Source organism: Bubalus bubalis, chromosome 17 (genome assembly GCF_019923935.1).
Source record: "Bubalus bubalis isolate 160015118507 breed Murrah chromosome 17, NDDB_SH_1, whole genome shotgun sequence".
Taxonomy (NCBI): Eukaryota; Metazoa; Chordata; class Mammalia; order Artiodactyla; family Bovidae; genus Bubalus; species Bubalus bubalis.
Genome location: NC_059173.1, coordinates 59611188 through 59632900, shown reverse-complemented (window position 1 = coordinate 59632900; position 21713 = coordinate 59611188). Strand labels below are relative to the sequence as shown.

The window sequence follows — 21713 nt, the reverse complement described above, 5'->3', positions numbered from 1 at the left end:
CCTCAGAGGATAATCAATTTCTTTTTTTTTTTTTTTCCCCTGGTTCCTCTGCATCTTCTTGAGGAAATTAAGCAGATAAAATGTTTGCTTGCTTATTTCATCTTTATGAATAAAAAGAAAGGCAGCCCCTGCGCTTTGCTTTTCTCAACTTTGTTTAGTTGTTTAGTCGCTAAGTTGTGTCCTACTCTTTGAGACCCCATGGACTACGCTTGGCCTCCCTGTCCTTCACTATCTCCTGGAGTTTGCTCAGATTCACATCCACTGAGCCTGTGATGCTATCTAACCATCTCATCCTCTTCTCCTTTGGCCTTCAATCTTTCCCAGCGTCTTTACCAATGACATGGCTCTTAGCATATTCTAGAATTAACTTCATACTACCTGTAGAGATCTTCCTAACTTGCTTTTATAGCTAAGAGCACCATGGTTTATTCAACCTATCTCCAATATCTGGGCATGTAGGTAGTCTGCAATATTTTAACCATTATATACAATACTGCAGTGACTGACTCTATGCATATACTGCAGTACTGCTAAAGGTGTATCCTCGGAGCGGACGTACTGCGTCAAAGGGTAAATACAGGTATAATTCTGTTATCGTCACGTCTCCATGCATAGGGGTTGTGCCATTTTGCATAGCTACAAGCAACAAACGAAAGTGATTTTTTCCCCCAAAGTCTCCCGAACAGACTATTCTGTCAAATTTCTTACGTTTTTGACAACTGGATGCGTGAAAAATGGTAGGCATTTTAGTGCCCTTTTACATTTCTATAGATGTCTTTTCATGTTGATCATCTTCTCATGTACTTCAGAAGACCTGTGTTAGTCTTCTTTTGTGAACTGTCTGCTTGTACCTTTTGCTCACTTTTGGTCTTCCCATTTTTCAATAAAATAAGTAAATCATGTAATATATAGGCAAATATATCTTATCCATATTATAGATCTTATACATTATCTATATAAGATATAATAATATCTTATATAAGATACATTATCTATATATAAAATATTGTATCTTATCTATATATCTTATATATATTAGAGATATCAGCCCATGATATATTATGTTCCAAATAGCTTATCACAGTCTGTCACTTTGCCTCTTGACTTTGCTTATGTGCAAGTTTATTTTTTGGTAGTCAAATTTTTTTTTTTAATTTTGCATGTGGATTTTGAGTCATAGAGTCTTCTTCTACACCCAGGTTGTAAGGAGGAATTCATCCAAGCATTCTTCCAATGCATGTAAGGTATCATATTTTATTTAAATCTCTGATTCATCTGGGGTTCAGTTTATTTATACCATAAGGAGTAGATCTAATTTTATCTTTCCAAATGGCTAGCCAGCTGCCCCAACACCATTTATTAAAAAGCCCACCTCTGTCCTAGTGGTCAGAGATGCCACCTTTCTCACAAACTTCCACATATGTTAGGGTCTATTTTTCAGATGTTCCATCCCATTCCATTCTAGTCCGTTGCCCTGTGTCACTCTGGTTTAATTATAGAGACTTTATGTGTGCATGCGTGCTCAGTCATGTTCAATGCTATGCGACCCCCAGAGACTGTAGCCTGCAAGGCTCCTCTATCCATGGGATTTTACAGGCAGGAGTACTGGAGTGGGTTGCCATCTCCTCTTCCAAGGGATCTTCCCAACCCAGGGATTGAACCCGCGTCTCTTGCATCACCTGCACTGCAGGCGGATTCTTAACCACTGAGCCCCCTGGGAAGCCCCGTAGGGACTTTATAGTATATGCTAATATCTGTAGGGTCAGTCCCCTCTCACGGTCCACTTCACAGTTTTACTCACATGCTTACTTTTTCATACGAACTTTGATGGTCACCTTGTAGACCTCCAGAAAAAAAAGATTATTGATCCTTTTACTGGAATCAAATTGTATTTAAACATCAACTTAGTAAGAATTAATATCTTATAATGTTAAAATATTTTATTCAAGAACTGGGAAGGTCAAGTCTACTTTTGCAGCTTTCAGGATCGTTCCATAGCTACTATCTGTACTAGTTTGCGAGGTCTGCCCATAACAAAGTACCACAGACCGTGGGGCTTAAACCACAGACATTTATTTACTCAAAGTTCTGGTGGCTGGAAGTCCAAGAGTAAGGTGTTTGGCAAGTTGGTTTCTTCTGAAGCCTGTCTTCTTGGCTTGCAGATGGCCACTTGCTGTGGTTCTTCCATATTACTTCCCTGGTGTCTCTCTTTATGTATCTCCCCATCTCCTCTTCTTATAAGGATACCAATCGGTTTTGAGTCCAGCCCAATGGCCTCATTTTAACTTTTTAAAGGCCCAATTTCCACATACAGTCACATTCTTAGGTACTTCTGACTGGGGCTTCAACAGATACATTTTGCAGGGGACAGAATTTAACCTATAACACTGTATTAGGATTTAAACATTTCTCATTAAGTTTATTAAGTATTTTATCTTTTCTGTTGCTATTTTAAATGGAGTTTTCACTTTTACCTTATACCTTTCACTTTCACTTATACCTTCTATCTGGTAATTATTTATATATTGGTTATTGACGTTTCTATTTTCTATGTTACTGTCTGGATGAATTCTTTTGTTGTCTCAGTTATTTTTATCATTGACTCACTGTATAGTTCTCCAGCAAATGATCATGTCTCTCACAGCTAATTTTACTTCTCCCTTTCAAATTATTTTCTTGTGCCTAACTGAACTGGTTAGTAGTACCAATACTTTGTTCAAAAGTAATGGAAATGGGGATTCTTTGGTGGCCCAGTGGTAAAGAATCCGCCTGCCAATGCAGAAGATACAGGTTCAATCCCTGATCTAGAAGGATTCCCCATGCTGCAGAGCAACCATGCCCATGTGTCACAACTACTGAAGCCCGTGAGCCCCACAACAAAAGCGGTCACTGCCATGAGAAGCTTGGGCACCGCAACTGGAGAGTGGTTGGCTGTGGCTGTGTTAAAAAGCTCTACTTATACAAACAGCTAACAGATTTGACTTGGCCTGTGGGCAGTTTTCCAATCTCTGGCTGCTATGATTACTTAGGTTTTTCCCACATAACCTGTCATGTATTTAGACTGGTGTATTAAAGTTCCTATTATTGGGTGTGTTTCTGTTTGTTTTTCCTGCCATACTGTACTTTATACAGGAGGTTGCTGTGATATTTGGTGCATATATGTTCACTTTAACACATCATTGACCATATGTATCATGAAGTTTTAGAGCTTAAGATTGATCCAGCGTTCATTACACAACTTATGATTGTCATAATCATTCACATTTCACTGTTAGATCTTTGTCCCAATCGTGTGTATATGATAAACGCAAGTTTATTACCATAAAATCTTAAAAAATGACACATCACGAAATTTCTCATTTCTAAAAGAGCCCCTGAAGAAATCCACCTTGTTGACTATCGAGTAAAATGAAAGAACATGTTCTAGAGGAAATAATGCCCAGAGGATGAAAAGAAAAATGCTGCGAAAACGTGGAGTCTGCTCTTCTAAGGGAAAGTGCAGTGATCATGGTATATTTGTAAGAGACATTCTGTTCTTTTCCACGGAGATGTCAGCTATATTGCTATCACACTCCAATGAAGTATTAGAATGCTTTAGTGAGAAATACAAAGTTTCAAATAAACACATTAAGTGCAAAAAAAGTTGTTATTTACTCAAACGAGGGTATTTCAATATTCACTTACAAAACAATCACCCACCCTGTTAGTTTCTGCAAAAACGCCCCAGTCAATAACGTGCTGAAGTGTCTCCCTGGGTCAGTGCCTTCTGGTCTTCTGAATTCTATTTTGTGTGATATCAGAATCACAATCCTCCACTTGTTGTTTACAGGTGCCTGATATATCTTTACCAATTCCTTGATTTTTAGCTTTTTAATCACTTTTTCTTGGGGGGGCGGAGGGATGGGTCTCTTGAAAACAGCATAAAGTTTTGCTTTCTGAACCAACTTGGAAATCTCTTAATTTTAATAGGTGATTAAGCCTATTTATATTTATTGATATGACTCATGCTTGGTATCAACTCTGTCATGTTATTTTTTGTTAGTTATTTATTATATTTACTGTACTTCTCTATGTGGTGTAATTATTTGTCTTCTGTGTTCTTTAAAAAGGAAACTCTAAACATAGTTTTATATTGCTGTAATATGATGATTTTTCTATTTGTATCTTTTAATGTCTTCCATTTTTTCCTTACTTAACCTTACTTAATTAATACTTAATTATTTAAGCCTGGAACCATGCTGAGCACATTATCACACCCTGCAAATAAGAAAGCTGGAGGGATAACTTACCTAAGGTCCCAGAGAAAGGGTGGAGAGTTGGGATTCAAACAAAGGCAACGGGTACTCTCAACCCCCGAGGTTCTGCTGTCTTGATGATCAACTTTCCAAGAATGTTAAATTCTGTCTGATATAGTCTGTTTAAGGGATGTTTAAGGGATAAGTGAGTAGAATAAATTCTAGAAGTGTTTCTGGACAAATTAAGGTCACGCAACTGACAGGAGAAAACTCCAGTCTAGTCAAATAAGTTCAATTATGAAACACTTCTAACTCCTTGACGATGCTAATAGGTGCATCACTATCAAATCTGATTCATATAGCTTGAAGATTATAAATAAAGTATCTGTATATTTTGGCTTGCCTGGGACAGTCCCAGCCTGTAGCTGTTTTCTGATGGAATTATTAATAGGTGACCCAATGTCACTCCCAAAAGGGATTCCCAGGTGGCACAGGTGGTAAAGAACCCACCTGTCAATGCAGGAAACGTGAAACCCGTGTTCAATCCCTGGGTGGGGAAGATCCCCTGGTGAAGGAAATGGCAACCCACTCCAGTATTCTTGCTGGAGAATCCCCATGGACAGAGGAGCCTGGCAGGCTACAGTCCACGGGGGTGCAAAGAGTCGGACACGACTGAAGCAACTTAACACATCACTCTCAAAAGTGTTCTGGTTTGGACAGCAAATTTTATGGTCATCCAAACTATTAATAACTGATTACATTTAGGAATGGTATGGGGGTCTGAAACAGCTGCTAGACCTGGAATGAAGTATTAATGTGAAAGAGAAGAAACAGGGGGAAGCGAGCCAGGCAGGCTTACGTCCACACACACAAGCTGCTCTCAAACAAGGCCCAGGCGCCTCGCCTGCGCTGACTCCTGAAGGACAAGGAGATGCGTGCTCTGTCCCAGAGTCTCCCCGACCCCCAGCTCCTCTTCCTTTCATTTCAGCAATATTTCAATATGAAGCTATGTTTGCTATTGGGGGAAGAGAAAATAAAAAAATACTCAGGCCAATGATCTACGTGTAAACAAACCTCTATGAAATTCTTATTTCCTGGGTGAGAGGCTGATGAGCCAGGTGAGAGGAGTGAGATGTGCAAACTCGACAACTGACTCAGGCCAGAAACTGGAAGGGAGAGAGGGTGAGGAGTGTCCTTCTCTTAGTATTTCTTTCCACGTTTCAGTCTATTTCTAGTTTAGGGAAAAGACAAACAGGGGAGCACTGACTCTCCCGGGAACCCTTTTCCTCGGCACACTGATAAAACTACTCCTACCTGGCAACTTGAGAGAATGACTTACGTTTGCAGCTTCCCTTTAAGGACTGCTCCTACTGGTTCATTTGAATTGTGAGAATCTCCTCTGAAAGAAGGACCCAATGTTTAAACACTTTCTTTACGCCCATAAACTTCTTTTTGAATTGAATCATTTAAAATTCCGAATGTGTTGTATCATCCTTGTATTTTAGGAGTCCTAATGGATGGAGAAGCCTGGTAGGCTGCAGTCCGTGGGGTCGCGAAGAGTCAGACACGACTGAGGGACTTCACTTTCATGCATTGGAGAAGGAAATGGCAACCCACTCCAGCGTTCTTGTCTGGAGACTCCCAGGGATGGGGGAGCCTTGTGGGCAGCCGTCTATGGGGTCGCACAGAGTCGGACACGACTGAGCGACTTCACTCTCACTTTTCACTTTCATGCATTGGAGAGGGAAATGGCAACCCGCTCCAGCGTTCTTGCCTGGAGAATCCCAGGGACGGAGGAGCCTGGTGGGCTGCTGTCTATGGGGTTGCACAGAGTCGGACACGACTGAAGCGACTTAGCAGCAGCAGCAACCCTGGAGAATCCTATGGACGGAGGAGCCTGGTGGGCTACAGTCCACGGGGTCGCAAAGAGTCGGACACGACTGAGTGACTTAACTTTCAACTTTTCAACCTTGGTTAAAATAAACAAAAATTGAGCTGTTTTCACACTATCTCTTCAGGAGGATTCTAGTTTGGGGGGTGAGGGGGGAAGGCTCCTAGATAATTTCACAACACCTCCCTCCACCTACTCAAAAACTCCTAGTAACTGCGTATGTTATCTTTTCCTAATAGCTCACGAGGAAAAAAAAATCAAATTTCTGCCTTTTGAAGTATTTATGCCTCTATTTCAGTTGGGGCTTCCCTAGTGGCAGGAGATGTGGGTTCAATCCCTGGGTCAGGAAGATCCCCTGGAGAAGGAAATGGAAACCCACTCCAGTATTCTTGCCTGGGAAATCCCCATGGACAGAGAAGCCTGGTGGGCTACAGTCCATGGGGTTGCAAGAGCCGGATACAACGTAGCAACTAAAACCACCGCCACCATTCAGTTAAAAAATGAAATAAAATCCCTTTTCTAGTCAATAGGGAAACCAAACTAAGAAAGGTTCAGGATGTATTTTTGTTTCCGGAACCGAGTATCAGGAGCCATTTGTATTCTGCCACTGGACTCAGCTTTTCTGCGTTACCAGGGCACAGGGAAAAGGAATGAAAAAGAAACGAGAAACAGCTAACCCCGGAGACGGGGGCTGGGCTGTGCAAAGTATTCTTGTATACCCTCCAGATCGGTGAACGTTTTTCAGATTTTGAAGTATCTGAAATTCTATCACTAAGTCATCTGCATAAAGTAGTCTTGTAACAAGATGAAGGCAGATGAGGCTACGATATGCCAAATGTTCATGGACAAAAATTTTTTTTTCACACACACGAGAGTTCTGATAACAAAGCTGCCTGTCCATACAGACATGATGGCAAATAAGCTGGCTACGACCCAGCAGTACATAACACTTTTTAGTTCTGAAGACGTGGAAAAGGAGTTTAGGGTACAGTGGAGATGCCCAAGTTCTAGCCTGATGATGATAATTATTAGTTTTGTGACTTTGAGAAAGTCACTTAATTTCCAAGGGTCTCAATTTTCCTCACTCCGCAGAGCAAGGGGTCTGAAGGCCCTTCTAGCCCTGAACTGGGCAAGTCTGCTGCCGCTGCCGTGCTCATCTGGAGCGTCATGGTGCCCAAGTGGCAGACCACACCTCGCTCAGGACAGTCAGTGAGGTCACCCGAGAGCAGGATCGTGGTCCAGGGCTAATGGGAGCTTAGGTCCCTGAGATCAGGTCCCGCGGCCTCAATTCTCATCTGAAAATAGGTGGGGGGTGGTGAGGAGGGGGAGGGTAGTCAACCTGCCAGAGCAGCTGTGCCCAGTATCATAACTGTACCAAGCAGATGTCCCTCGATTCGGTGTGTGTTCGTGACCTCCTAAATAGAAACATTTCCAGAAGAGAGTGATGGAGAGGGTAAAACTACTTAAAAGTTAATAGTATATGCAGTTATGAAATAAAATTCCTGACCTCAGGATATGTCAGGGAAACTACACTGAAGAAAAGATTCTCAGGACACTTAATTGAGGTTAAATTTTAACGCAAATAGAACTCCAAGTCCCTGAACGGGGGCACTTTATCTCGTGTGCTTACTGGTAGTGACGTGGCAGAAGGCAGGGTGTGAAGCAACATTAGCCAATGTTCACTGGGCACTCCATATACACTCACCGAACCCCGGGGCCAGGCTTGGGGGGACGCGGCAGATGCTGACATCAGCGAGACAGTCACTGCCCCTGCCCACCCGGAGTTTATAACAGATCCCGAATCCTCATGGCAGACGCAGAAGCAGGCTCAGCCTAGCTCTGTGACAACGTCTGAGGTCACACAGCTGCTAAGCGGAGGGCCAGGGTTTGAATCAAGGTCTACTCATAATAACCACCAGACGACTGTACTCAGTACTGTAAGACTAGAAAGAGATTGTGTATTTAACATTCTCTTTTCATTCTTCTGCTTAGTGTTTGGAGGGAACATCTTTTTAAAAGTTAAGATGATTTTTGTCTAAAGATAGCAACTTTACAGTATTTGCTTCCTTGGTGGCTCAGATGGTAAAACGTCTGCCTGCAATATGGGAGACCTGGGGTCGATCCCTGGGCTGGGAAGATCCCCTGAAGAAGGAAATGGCAACCCACTCCAGTACCCTTGCCTGGAAAATCCCATGGATGGAGGAGCCTGGTAGGCTACAGTCCATGCGGTCACAGAGTCAGACACGGCTGAGCAACTTCACTTCCTTTCACTTTGTAGTATTTACTTTCGAGGAATGTATCAATTACTCTTTTTTTTATTAATTTATTTTAATCGGAGGCTAACTGCTTTACAATATTATGCTGGTTTTTGCCCTACACTGACATGAATCAGCTATGGGTGTACATGTGTCCCCCTGTCCCAAACCCCCCTCCCACCTCTCTCCTCATCCCATCCCTCAGGGTTGTCCCAGCGCGTCAGCTTTGAGTGCCCTGTTTCATACACCAAACTTGGACTGGTGATCTATTTCACACATGGTAATATACATGTTTCAATGCTATTCTCTCAAATCATCCCACCCTCAGCTTCTCCCACAGAGTCCAAAAGTCTGTTCTTTATATCTGTGTCTCTTTTGCTGTCTTGCACATAGGGTCATCATTACCATCTTTCTAAATTCCATATATATGCATTAATAAACTGTATTGGTGTTTTTCTTTCTGACTTACTTCACTCTGTATAACAGGCTCCAGTTTCATCTACCTCATTAGAACTGGCTCACTCTTGAGTACACATACATGAACAGAAGATGAACATGTGAACAAAACTTAAATATAAACAAAGAAATGAACTGTATTCAACAAAAGTATCTGCGAAAAAAGGTTAAATTTACTTAACACATTATTGACCACACATTAGTGCCACAGGTGTTAAGTTTCTGCAAAAATTCCCCAGTCGATAATGTGTTTAAAAGGGCCTAAATTGAAATCAACTTCTGAGAACCCAACTTCCTAAGTAATAGGGGATTCCCTCTTTCTAAACACCAAAGGGGATCCCCTTGAAACACATCTGCAAGATTATGTGTCCACAGGATGTCCTCTAAGACTCCATGACCTACTGCAGATACAGGCTCCAACCTACCCTTTGGGATAACTCTCTCACCCTGCTCCTTACCCAGCCACCCCAAGCTTCCAGCAGTTTCCATCTGCTGGTTTCATATTCCTGTACTTTCGCTCACTTGATATACTCCCAAATCTCAGGTTCAGTGTCGCTTCCTTTAGGGTATTTTTCCTATTCTTTCTACCCACCCCCAGAAGAAACGAATTTCTCTTTTCTTTGCGCCTCAACTGCAGCTTAGACTATCATGCCATCAGCAACATTCTACTGCTAATTTGACTTTACCTCACTCAGACCACCAGCCCCTTTGGGGGAGAATTGAGCTTTTTTCCTTCTGTATTGTACAGCGCCTGGTATATAATAGGTCCCTAATAAATTTTTTTCAATTAATTTATGTTTGTGAATTATATTACTATTTTTTGATTAGTTATTATAAGCTGACTATAATTACAAGCAAGGTCTTGCTCGAAGCATAGTCCTTGCTCAAAGCATGGTCCTCAGTCAATTAGGAAGACACTTGTTTCGAGGAAGATTCCTCTATCTCACCCCCACACAACAGATAAGACCTTCCGGGGTTTGAGTGAACGCAGCCTGGGTGGGGAAGGTGAGGGGTTACTGTCTTTACTGGCAACGCAGCCCCATGGTTCCTGTCCTGTCTCCGTCTCTAACCAGCTGTGGAACTTGGACTTCAATTTTCTCACCTTGTTAGATGTCTAAGCGGTATCCCTTCCACCTCTAAAACTTGATACAGCATCAGTCTCAATCCTCGGGCATGTAGATTAAGTTAGAATGATATAGAGTAGACCAGCATAGCTTTATACTAAGCTGAGAAGAATATTCAGTGTCCAGGTTTTTTGGTCAGAAGGCTTAGAGCCACAGAAAAAGCAATGGCTTCAGATCAAGAAGCTCAGGGTCCTGGCGGGGTGAATTCAGGCGCAGGAGCCTCCGTTTCCCTGCAGGGCTAGAGACCCCGTTCTGGGAGGCTGAATGTGGCCGGCTCCTCTCTCCAGCTCCTCTTCCATCCTTATCCCAGGTTCCTTTCCTCTGCCCAATATGTATTTGCTTAACTCCCACAGAAGGAAGGTGCTATGTTATCAGAGACTTCATAGCTTGTTAGAGACAAAAAAAAAAAAGTCAGGGTGTCAGCTTAAAATATCAGGAGAGGAAAAGGTCCTTCATAAGGTTCACAGGAAGTTTAAAAAGAGTTAGAAGCAAGCTTTAGCTTTGGACTTCTGGATGGAAGTCTTGTTCAATTACTTTGGAGCCAATTGACGGGGAATTCACTCTTCACACCTCATTTCTTACTAGTAAAATAGGAGCATTAGTACTTCTCACAGGTTTCTTTGTATTTAATCATTTATATTGTGCTGACTTATGTCAAGTACTGTATCAAATGTTAACTAATCTATTCTGGGAAAGATTGAGGACAAGAGGAGAAGGGGGAGGCAGAGGATGAGATGGTTGGATGGCATCACTGACTCAATAGACATGAGTTTGAGCAAACTCTGGGAGATGGTGAAGGACAGGGAAGCCTGGAGTGCTGCAGTCCATGGGGTCACAAAGAGTCGGACACAATTTAGCGACTGAAGAACAGTAACAATCCTCATAACGACGCTGACCTAGGGTGAATACTGAGGTAGAGACTACCTAACTTGCCCATGAATATACAACCAGGCAGGAGTGGAGACAGGTGTCTCCTGATGTTGCTCAGGTTAGTTTTAACAAGTTCCTGGGCTCCGGTCAGCCCTGGCCTAGGGGGCCTAAGCACCTATTGACTGCTGTTGATATGGAAATGGTCCTGCCCCAGGCGTCACAGCAGGCAGTCACTTGTAATTGCAGCAGCATGCAATTAGTTCTCATTCTGAGATCAAATTTGATTCTGTTAAATATATTCCAGGAAACAGACACTTGTTATCTAATGATGAAGACTGATGGGAAATAAATACCAATAAAACCTCCAGAAACATCTGAAGCACAGGTGTAGACTCTCAATTTACCATTTTTTTGTTTAGTCACGCAGTCGTGTCTGACTCTTTTTGATCCCATGGACTGCAGCACGCCAGGCTTCCCTGTCCTTCACCATCTCCTGGAGCTTACTCAAACTCATGTCCATCGAGTCGCTGATGCCATCCAACCATCTCATTCTCTGTCGTCCCCTTCTCCTCCTGCCTTCAATCTTTCCCAGCATCCGGGTCTTCTCCAGTGAATCAGCTCTTCCCATCAGGTGGCCAAAGTATTTGAGCTTCAGCATCAGTTCTTCTAATGAATATTCAGAGTTGATTTCCTTTAGAATTGACTGATTTGATCTATCAATCCCAAACTCAAGCCGCTGGTGCACATATGTATTTTGGATTAAACCCTCTGCTACTGAAAATTTTGCATACCTTTCTCCTTTGTCAAAGAAAGAAAACTGGCTGAGTGTGGGGAATGACTTCTTTAGGGAAGCAGCAGTGTGGTGAGTGGCAGCATGGACTTTGTGGTTAGACTTCAACTACAAAGTTGAAGTTTGAATGCCGCCTCGCCCCTTAAAGCCACGTGACCCAACAGCAGCTCAGAGGCCCAGCTGCTTGGCATCTCTCTGCACCTCTTACAGCTGAGGTCAGGCGGAAATGAGCATGCACATGAGTCCATGAGCACGGTGCCTGGCACATAAAAAGCAGCTGTTTTAATTTTTATTGCTACTGTTATTAATACCATAAATATTGCCCCTGGAATAACACAGATCTGAACTACACAGATCCACAATCACAGATTTTTTTTTCTTTTTCCACTAAATATGTACTACATGATCTTCAGGTGGTTGAATCACAGGATGCCAAACCGTGGATATGGAGGGCTGACTTTAAATTCATACATGGATTTTCCACAGTGTGGAGGGCTCTAAACTCCGAGTTGTTCATTAATCAACTGTACTATAGTTTTCTGAAGATGTGTTTGGTGAAAATGTAACATTACGAATTTTGTTTTTCTTCTGAAGAAGATGTGCACAGAAGTTATGCTCTTTGTATCACTGTTTCAGCCACATTTAACGTTCCCAGAGTGCAGAAAGCATGTTCACGTGCATGATTTAGTCCTCAGCATGACCTTGGAAGGTAGATATTATCACTCCCCATTTCACAGGTTAGCAAACACAAGCTCAAAGAGGAGAAGGAACCAGCCCAAGGTCAAAATTACTAAGTGCCAAATTTTAGTCCAAGCCTTCTGACCCGAGTTTCTACCCCACCACGTTTTAACCTTACAACTACAGAGAAGTATCTCCTTTAACAGTTCCCATTTGTCCTGAATTTCCTAGAGAACTCCACATCTACCAGTCAGCATTCTCCTGTCAGCAACAGCCCTCCTCTCTCCTTTATTGTTGTTTAGTCACTGAGTCGTGTCCGACTCTTTGCAACCCCAGGGACTGTAGCCTGCCAGGCTCCTCTGTTCGTGAGATTTCCCAGGCAAGAATACTGGAGTAGGTTGCCCTTTCCTCCTCTAGGGGATCTTCCTGACCCAGAGAGCGAAACTGCGTCTGCTGCATCTCCTGCATTGGCAGGCGGATTCTTTACCACTGAGCCACCTGGGAAGCCCTCTCCCTCATTCATTATCAGCTTGGATCCCTGTTTTTATCCTCCAGTGGCTGATAATTCATTTCTGACCTTAATTATCTTGTTGGTTGTACTATCTGCTTTAGCCAGGAACAGCCAATTTGAGCTGACCCGAGTCCTTAGGACATGTTCCCATCGGTCTTCTCTTTGAAAAATAATTCATTTTAACATCAGCTGTTCTTTTTCCCATTGAAAACTGTAGTTAGATGTTTCAAAAGCACTTGCCCACAACTCTTTCCTAACTTGACCACTGTACCTAAATACCTGTCCAGAAACCAACACAACACTGTAAAGCAATTTTCCTACAATTAAAAAAAAGTGTTTTTAATGTTTTCTTTAAACAAACAAACAAAAAACCTGTCCAATACAGCATCATACCCTGGAGACATTTTTTACATGCTTGAAGAAACAACACCATCACAGAAAAAATACTGCCGAGTCTGCTACAGAGCTAGCTAGATGGAATTATAGGGAAACATACAGGAAAAAAACACACAAGGCAATTAATTTCACTCTGTTGTCATATGTATGTTTACCTTCAGTTTACAAAAAGCCGCCCAAATAATACTCAAGAGTCACAGTCTCTCCTTTGGCCTTTTCCTGACTGAAGATCCCACCCAGGCAAGTGGGCAGGTGGTCGGGTGATGTGTGACCATGTGGTCGGGTGATGTGTGACCATGTGAGCCATACCCTTAACTCAGATAAGACACGGCTGCTTTGTGAGACAGCAGGGAGCTGAGAACAGCAGCATCTCAAAGAGCTGCTTTGGAAATGACATCATGGTGTAGTAGGATCTAAACCTCATCTTGCATTGTAAGGTCTGCTAAATGGATTCCAGAGCATAAAAACAAGCATTTAAAGAATGGGTGGGGGTGGAGGTCAGAACTTACGTGGTGGAAAGACTGCGCTTCCAATGCAAGGAATGGGTTTGAGGGCTTCTCAGGTGGCGCTAGTGGTAAAAAACCCACCTGCCGATGCAGGAGACATAAGAGATGGGGGTTTGATCCCTGGGTTGGGCAGATTCCTTGGAGGAAGGAGTGGCAACCCACTCCAGTATTCTTGCCTGGAGAATCTCATGGACACAGGAGCCTGGCGGACTACAGTCCATAGGGCTGCAAAGGGTTGGACATGACGGAAGCGACTTAGCATGCCCACAGGGAACTAAGATCTTACATGCCCACTGGTGAGGTCAAATATAAATAAATAATTTTTAAAAAAACTTTTAATTAAAAAAAAAAGTCTACTCCTCCATAGTTAATAAAGCAAAACTTACTAATTTTGGAAACTAGATTTCTCTCAAAAAAAAAAAAAAGAAAGAAAAGAAAAATAAAGAAATAACCAGGGGAGAAAAATGCCAAACAGTCCGTTGTGGATCTAAATCTCTTTATTTAAACAAAGTCTCTGGTTCCAGGTTTCTTTCTTTCTCAGAGAGGTTAACATTACTTCTAGTTATACAACCCATGTGGCCCGTACCAATGTCATGACGAGCAGACTGAATGGAATGTTCAAGGGCAGGCTTCAGTGCTGAAGCTCACGACAATGGAGAAACTCAGTTGAGGGCACTGGTAATTAGGAAGGTGAAATGGGTTTAAGGGACAGTTTCAGTCCCTTAACACATCTTCACCCACAGGGAAGAACTGCTGTTGACGTCGTGAGTGCCTACACCAGACTAAACGCAGGGGAAACAAGTCTGCAGCCTTTCAAACCAGTCCCGAGACCAGCATCTAACAGTGCTATGCTAGCAAATTAACAATATTTGTTTTTTAGTTCTCCTTTTCTCCAGGCCCTCTTGAGATTTTTAACACAGTAGTCAGGGTAGCCTCCAGCTGCCAGAAGTCCCTCAGCCCTGCTCTGTAAACCTCCACTCTTTCCTTCCCTATCTCCTCCCCAAACAAATCTCGTTTTTCCAAATATCAGGGCTGAGGTCTGATGATTTGGCTAACTTAGGGTTGTCAGGCATGATGCTGGATCATTTGAGAAATCACTGCATTTCAGAGTAGAAAAAGACAAAGAGATGGGACAGTTTCAGGAGAAAGAAATGTCCAGTCTTTTCTTTGAAGCTTTGAACATCTAATACCAAGGAGGCTGAAAGTAAAACCAAGAGAATCAGCCTGAGATCATTACAAAAGCCAACCTTCTCCCTCATTTCTCTCACTTTTCAAGGGTCCATCAAGAGCCTAAGGCGCTACAGCAACCGAGGGCAAGTCACCTGCAGTGTCCCCACCACAACCACACAGAACACTCCCAGACCCACAAGAAATTGCTGTTTGAGGAGGAGCCACACGTGGGGATCAAAAGCCCCAACACACTACTCACAGGTCTCAACGTCAGTTCGCCCCAAGCTAGTCTTGGAAGTTATTAGCTAGGCTTTTCCTTTTGATTGAAAACATTACTACCTCACAACTGCAATCAGTGAACTACTTTATTACAAGTGTTTCTCTGTGGTTTTCAAAATTGCTTTTCCATCAGCCATGGTTCTTTGAGAGTGTGCTTGGTTTTTAATAGCTGCTGGCTGGCTAGTTTTCCTACAGCCTTATGAACTGTAGGAGCAAAAATGCAAGGGCGATGAACCTTTAAGTGAATCCAAAAGGTCTGAATATATCTTCTCTAGCCCACCTAATTGTTGCAGAGACAGAAAAGGAATGAAGTAGAGGATAATGGCCAGGAAAACAAAAGTATGAGCAAGATACTTCGTATAATCTGTGGATCACAGTCTTAAAATTTCAAGTTGGGAAAGATCTGGCAATAAAGAAACTCTACCCAGAAACAAGTCACATAATAATTATCTAGATATCTGCTTCAACTTATGTAATTTATGTACTTTTATATTTTATGTACAAATAATACATAGTAACTGCTAAAGCTTACCGTGAGTTCATCCATTCATAAATAACACAAAACCAGTGCCCCAAATCACGCACTAAGGACAGCTGCTCAAGGAAAGAAGAAAAGAGCAAAATAATCAACTTCATATTTTGTCTTGGATTTAAGATAAAGAAATCCACTAAGAGATCTGGGTATAAAATCCTACACACAATTACATTACTTCATCCATTTCTAATAAAACTGCAGATGACAGTGATGAAATTATCAGACACAAGCCACATGCCAATGATAATATAGGGGAAAAAAGTCTGCCATCCAAATTCCATGTCCACTTGGCTGTGCCTTGAGCTTAGACGGAAGCAGAATTCATTCAATTTAGCATACTGTGCTGTACTCACGTGCCTGTCTTTCCTGTGTGTGTGTTAGTCGCTCAGTCGTGTCTGACTCTTTGCGACCCGTGGACTGTAGCCTTCCAGGCTTCTCTGCCCACGGAATTCTCTAGGCAAGAATACTGGAGTGGGTTGCCATTCTCTTCTCCGGGGACCCAGGGATTGAACCTGGCTCTCCTGCACTGCCGGCAGATTCTTTACAGTCTTTCTGGGGCAGACTCAGTTCCTGGGGAGTTGTACATGAATTGTAGATGTTTGAGTGAAAAGAAATTTTCTTTCTTTTTTTTTCACAAGGACCATTTTAAAAGTCTTGATTGAATTAGCTACAGTATTGCTTCTATTTTATTTGTTGTTTTTTTTTTTTTTTCATGGAGTGTGATGGTTAATTTTGTGTGTTACCTTGACTGAGCTAACGGATGATCAGAGAACTGGTGAAACAGTACTTCTTGCTGTGTCTTTGAGGCTGTCTCCAGAGGACAGAAGCATTTGAAATGACAGACTGAGTAAGGAAGACCACCCTTGCCACTGTGAGTGGGCTGCACCCAAATGCTGATTGCCAGCAAAAAGCCTGGAGCACCTGTCTTCTCCTGCCCTTGGATACTAGTGCTCCTGGTTCCAAGGCCGCTGGACTAAAACTGGGATTACATTAAGTGTCTGCCTGGCTCCTTGGCTTGCAGACAGTGGATTGTGGGACTTCTTGGCCTCCACGCTCATGTGAGCCAGCGTCCATAATAAATCTATAACAGATATTAGACTTCTTTTTAAACCTTTAAAAATCTATTTGGAGGGGGGCATGCCATGCAGCTTGTGGGATCTTAGGTTCCCCAACCAGGGATTGAATCCAGGCCCTCATCACAAAGTACTGAATCCTAACCACTGGACCACCATGGAAGTACCAATAGTAGACTTATCAGAAGGATAATTAATAAATTTTTAAATTTAATAGGATCTTATAAATACCTAGGATCTACATCTATCCTATTTGTTCTGATTCTCTGGAGAACACTGACTATAATGCACAGGTCATAAAGCTTTAATTTTTATAGTTGATATTGTTGATAGTTAATCCCAAATCTTCACAACTGCTTCTAACTGCTTCTGCTTCTAACTGCTGTATCTTGGTATCTGGCTTACAGCTTCAGTTACCAGACTCCTAGGTATCCACATCACTCAGATAAACCTGGAGGAAGAGTCAATACATCCCCCCCACCCTTCCCTATCCTCCAAACGGATATACTAATACAAGACTGTAAAAAAAAGGCACTTTAATTACATAGAGGTTTTTGTCATCATTGGCTCAAGAAAAATCACATTAACAACATGAAGAAACGCATTAAAATTTTTGATTCTATTTTTGAATATTAAGTTTATTAAATCTTGAGCCTTCAGTATACGTCTTTTTAATATTCTGTGTGACAAAATGAAAGGACTCACAGAGCACCTCTGCTGCTTGCCAGACACAACGGTTTGTCTTGAGGAGGGGCGCTCAGGTGACTCATTCAAGACTAGCTGCTTCTTTCAGGGATCACCATTTTTAGATTCAGACAATGGCAGGTTCACATGCAACTGTGAGAAGTAACATAGAAATCCTGTCTACCCTGTACCCAGTACCCTCCAATGGTAACAGCCTGCAAAACTAGAACAGCATCAGTCAGGACACTGACATAGACACAGCCAAGACACAGAACCTTTCCATCCACCCAAGGGTGCCTCCCCCACGCTGCCTCTTACAGCCACGCCCACTCCCCTCCAGATCCCAGTAACCACCGATGCACTGTCCATTTCTAAGATTTTAAGGCAAAATTTACGGAGCTAGGAACTACCCGGTGACTGAGGCAGCCAAAGGGGCAAACGTTGCAGTCAGTCAAAAGATGAAGAAGATTTTAGGTGAATTCTGAAGAGGATTTTAGGTGAATTTTAAACGGCTGGGAGCTATGATGCTGAAAACGAAAGAAGCACCAACCAGGAAGCGAACACCAGGGTGTTACTTGAGAGATCCAAATCAAATTTGAAATGTCAGAATTTCAAGCTCAGATTCAATATGGCCTTTGAAGTTCAAAGTACAGAAGATAATTCTCAGGAATCACATGAAAAACATTAAAAAAAGAAAAAAAAAATGACAGGAAATCTCCACGAAGGCATTTTAATGGCGGCAGATAGCAACGGAATGGCTTTTCACTCCACAGCGAGTCGACTGACTTCATCACGTAAGCAATTTCTTTGGTCAAGAAAAAGAAGACCGCCATTTAACCCAACCACTAATAAGTAGCCTGGACTCTAAAGACTACCAAAGGTCCAAGTAAACAGCCGCCTGTTACATCATCAGCAGGGTCAGAGTCTTCAGAAGCCACAAGAACTTCCTCTTTCCTATAACTGTCCACACACTTGCAGACAAGTCTTATTGCTTTCTATCAATACTTTTCCCAAAGATGCATGTTTCATTAATGGCCAAGTTACTCTGGACCTTGGTGCTAGCTCTGGTAAGTACTTACAAAAAAAGAACAAAAGAAATTAGTTGCTCAGTTGTGTCCGACTCTTTGTGACACCATGGACTACTAGCCCGCCAGGCTCATCTGCCCATGGGAGTCTCCAGGCAAGAATACTGGAGTGGGTTGCCATGCTCTCCTCCAGGGGATCTTCCCAAACCCAGGGAATGAACCTGGGTCTCCTGCATTGCAGATAGATTCTTTACCGTCTGAACCACCAGGGAAGCCCCAAAGGTTCTTGCCTCTCACACCCTATCCCATTGTTTTTTTGTTTTGTTTTTTTATTTATTTATTTATTATTGAAGGATAATTGCTTTATAGAATTTTGCTGTTTTCTGTCAAACCACAAAATAAATCAGCCATAGGTAAATCCCATTGTTAATTGTGATGAATACAAGTGTTTCTATAACTTTTGGTTTCTTCCCCAGACCACTACAATTTTTACTCTTTTGTGTCTAAAAAAATCAAAACAAATGGCATAGGTTAAAGAAAAACAGCAGTTACTTAAATCCATTAAAATTATTTTTGGTGAAAGAAACAGAGATAGTAAAAGATACCCCAAAGAACAATTAGAAAATGTCTATGGGTCAAATAACAAAGCATTCCTTTCTCCCAGTCTACTCTCCCACCCCCCTAAAGACTCACTGTATCAGAATGCTAATCTTTATAAATATCAGCAGGAAGGGACATTCTAGAGCAAGCTAGTCAATTTTATACCCCTAACAAAATGCAACTTTCTAAATAAAGAGGGATTTCAAACTCTTAACTCATTAGCATCTCTTTTCAATAAGAGACCTCATCTTGTCAACTGGACTTGATGACTTGCCTGGAAACCAGTGGTTCTCACACTTTAAGCCTGAATCAGGATCACCTGGAGAGCCTGTCCAAACACAGACTGCTGGCCCCATCCCCAGAGTTTGATTCAGTAGGTCTGTGCAAGGATCTAAAAATACGCATTTCAACCAAGTTCCCAGGTGATGCCAATGCTGCTAGTCTGGGGACCACACACTTTGAAAAACCACTGCTCTAAACCTTCCAGACACTTGCAGTTTCTCCTGGATTTTCCTCCTGAGGTCTCAACAGGGGCCTTGGCAGAAAACAACAAATTTGGGAGACCTGATTAACTTATGCTTCAACTGCTGAACTGCTCTTTGAAATACTGTATCTGAAGTAAAACAGTTCAGAGGTAAAAACAAGGTTCAAAGGAATGCAGTGCTGAGCTGTGCCTCTGCAGCTTAGAACTCGGCCTTGTTTCCCAGTTCACAGAAACAGCCAGGAGTGTGCCCTGCCGCATGCCTGTGTAACTGGGAGTGTATGGGGCTGAGGTCCCCCTGCACTTTGATTTAGTGGGGCTTTTCCCCCACAAAGTGCAGGGATTGCTTCATGGTGGTCTCTGAAAAAGTCCATTTGTTCTGAATCCCCTTCAAAGTATGAAAAATATAAGGAAAATCCTGACATGTTCAAATTCACCAGATCTTGGCCTCGTAGTTTTTGAGAACTGGTCTACACATGGCTCCCCAGATTCTTGGCTAAAGGGGAGGATGAAGTGATATCCATGGAGTCTCAAAATGCCTTATTTTAGCTGGTTTTCCAACTCCTTCCCGTCAAGTCTTTTACATGTACATTATTCAGTTCAGTCGCTCAGTCGTGTCCGACTCTTTGTGACCCCATGAACCGCAGCACGCCAGGCCTCCCTGTCCATCACCAACTCCCAGAGTCCATCCAACCCCATGTCCATTGAATTGGTGATGCCATCCAACCATCTCATCCTCTGTCATCCCCTTCTCCTCCTGCCTTCAATCTTTCCCAGAGTCAGGGTCTTTAAATTATTAAGAGTAACAAAATCATTTCCGTATTAACTTTTAATGTTTTAATATTCATCTAATGTCAGATAGTAATGGCAATGAAATGAAACAAAAGGGAAGATAATGGTCAGAGGGTACAAACAAACCAAAAACTCATCTGTAAAAAAAAAAAAAAAAAGGCCCAACAGAGAAATTAAAAGTAGTGTTTGCCTTTAACATCAGAAATGTACTGAATTGTGCTCACTATTAAAAGTAAAGATGTTAATTATACACATGGTTCCTGCCATCTTGGAGCTTGATTTACTATCCTGCAAGGAAGACTAAGGAGAAGGAGAAGAAATGAGGCACTTGGGAGGAGTGCATTAAAGTGTTCCCATGTGACTCAACCACACGAAGCGTGTGTGTGCTCAGTCACGCTCAGCTCTTTGTGACCCCATGGACTGTGGCCCACTAGGATCCTCTGTCCATGGGCTTCTCTAAGCAAGAAGAATACTAGAGCCAGTTGCCATTTCCTTCTCCACAGGGTCTTCCCAACAACAAACCTGTGTCTCTTGCATCTCCTGCATTGATAGGTGGGTTCTTTACCACTTGCGTTACCAGGGAAGTACATGAAAGAATCAAGGTGGGAAAAGAAGCTGGCAAGGTAGGCGAGGACCAGAACACAAAGCTGCGTGTAAAGGAATGGGAAGCAGGAAGGTTACATGGCTAGAGCATGCATCCTGGAACACTCTCTGTAGTGCACTAGTCCCCCTGCAGGGGGCGCCAGTCGGGAGGCAACTGCTGCTGCACAGGATGAAATGTCATAGGATGGAGGGGGAGGTCTGGAGAAAACGGATCCACAATGTTTTCTCAATACAGTTCTTAGTTGTCTGACACACAGGTCACTTAATTTATAGGGATCTCAGTTTCGTCATTTGTGAAGTGGGATTAGAATCTTCCCTCTGTACCTCTTAAAGTTACTATGGGAATCAAAAAGCCATGTACCTGAATGACCCTGTTGTATATATTATACATTAAAATTTACATCATGGTGGATATAACAAGCAGTAAAAGAATGTCTATATTAGAACAAGGAGAATTCATCAAGATTGTTGGAAAAAATCAAGTACAGTTCTAGCCATGAACAACTGTAACAAAATGTAACTTTTTAAAGGATACAATAAAACCTGGTCATCTAGAAATACTGATAAATCTAAGAAAAGATGTGCAAGAACTTTCAAGGAGAAAACTTAAAAACCTAAATAAATTTAGAAAAATATTGTGCTCAAGAGCACAACTATGTCAATCCTTCCCCAAATGAAATCAATGAAATTCAAATAAAACCTCCTGAGGATTTTTCACAGGCCTTGACAAAGTAACCCTAAAGTATGTAATACAGAAAT

At 42.2% G+C, this 21713-nt stretch overlaps 1 protein-coding gene and 1 long non-coding RNA gene across 5 annotated transcripts in view; one reads left to right on the top strand and one right to left on the bottom strand.

Annotated features, from left to right (window-relative positions):
• Positions 1–21713, bottom strand: part of SMAD1 (SMAD family member 1) — an 82263-nt gene that overhangs the window by 23143 nt on the left and 37407 nt on the right.
• LOC123330000 lies at positions 13960–15179 on the top strand. The gene is made up of 2 exons (XR_006545671.2): positions 13960–14008; positions 14989–15179. It is a non-coding gene; the product is annotated as an uncharacterized LOC123330000 (long non-coding RNA).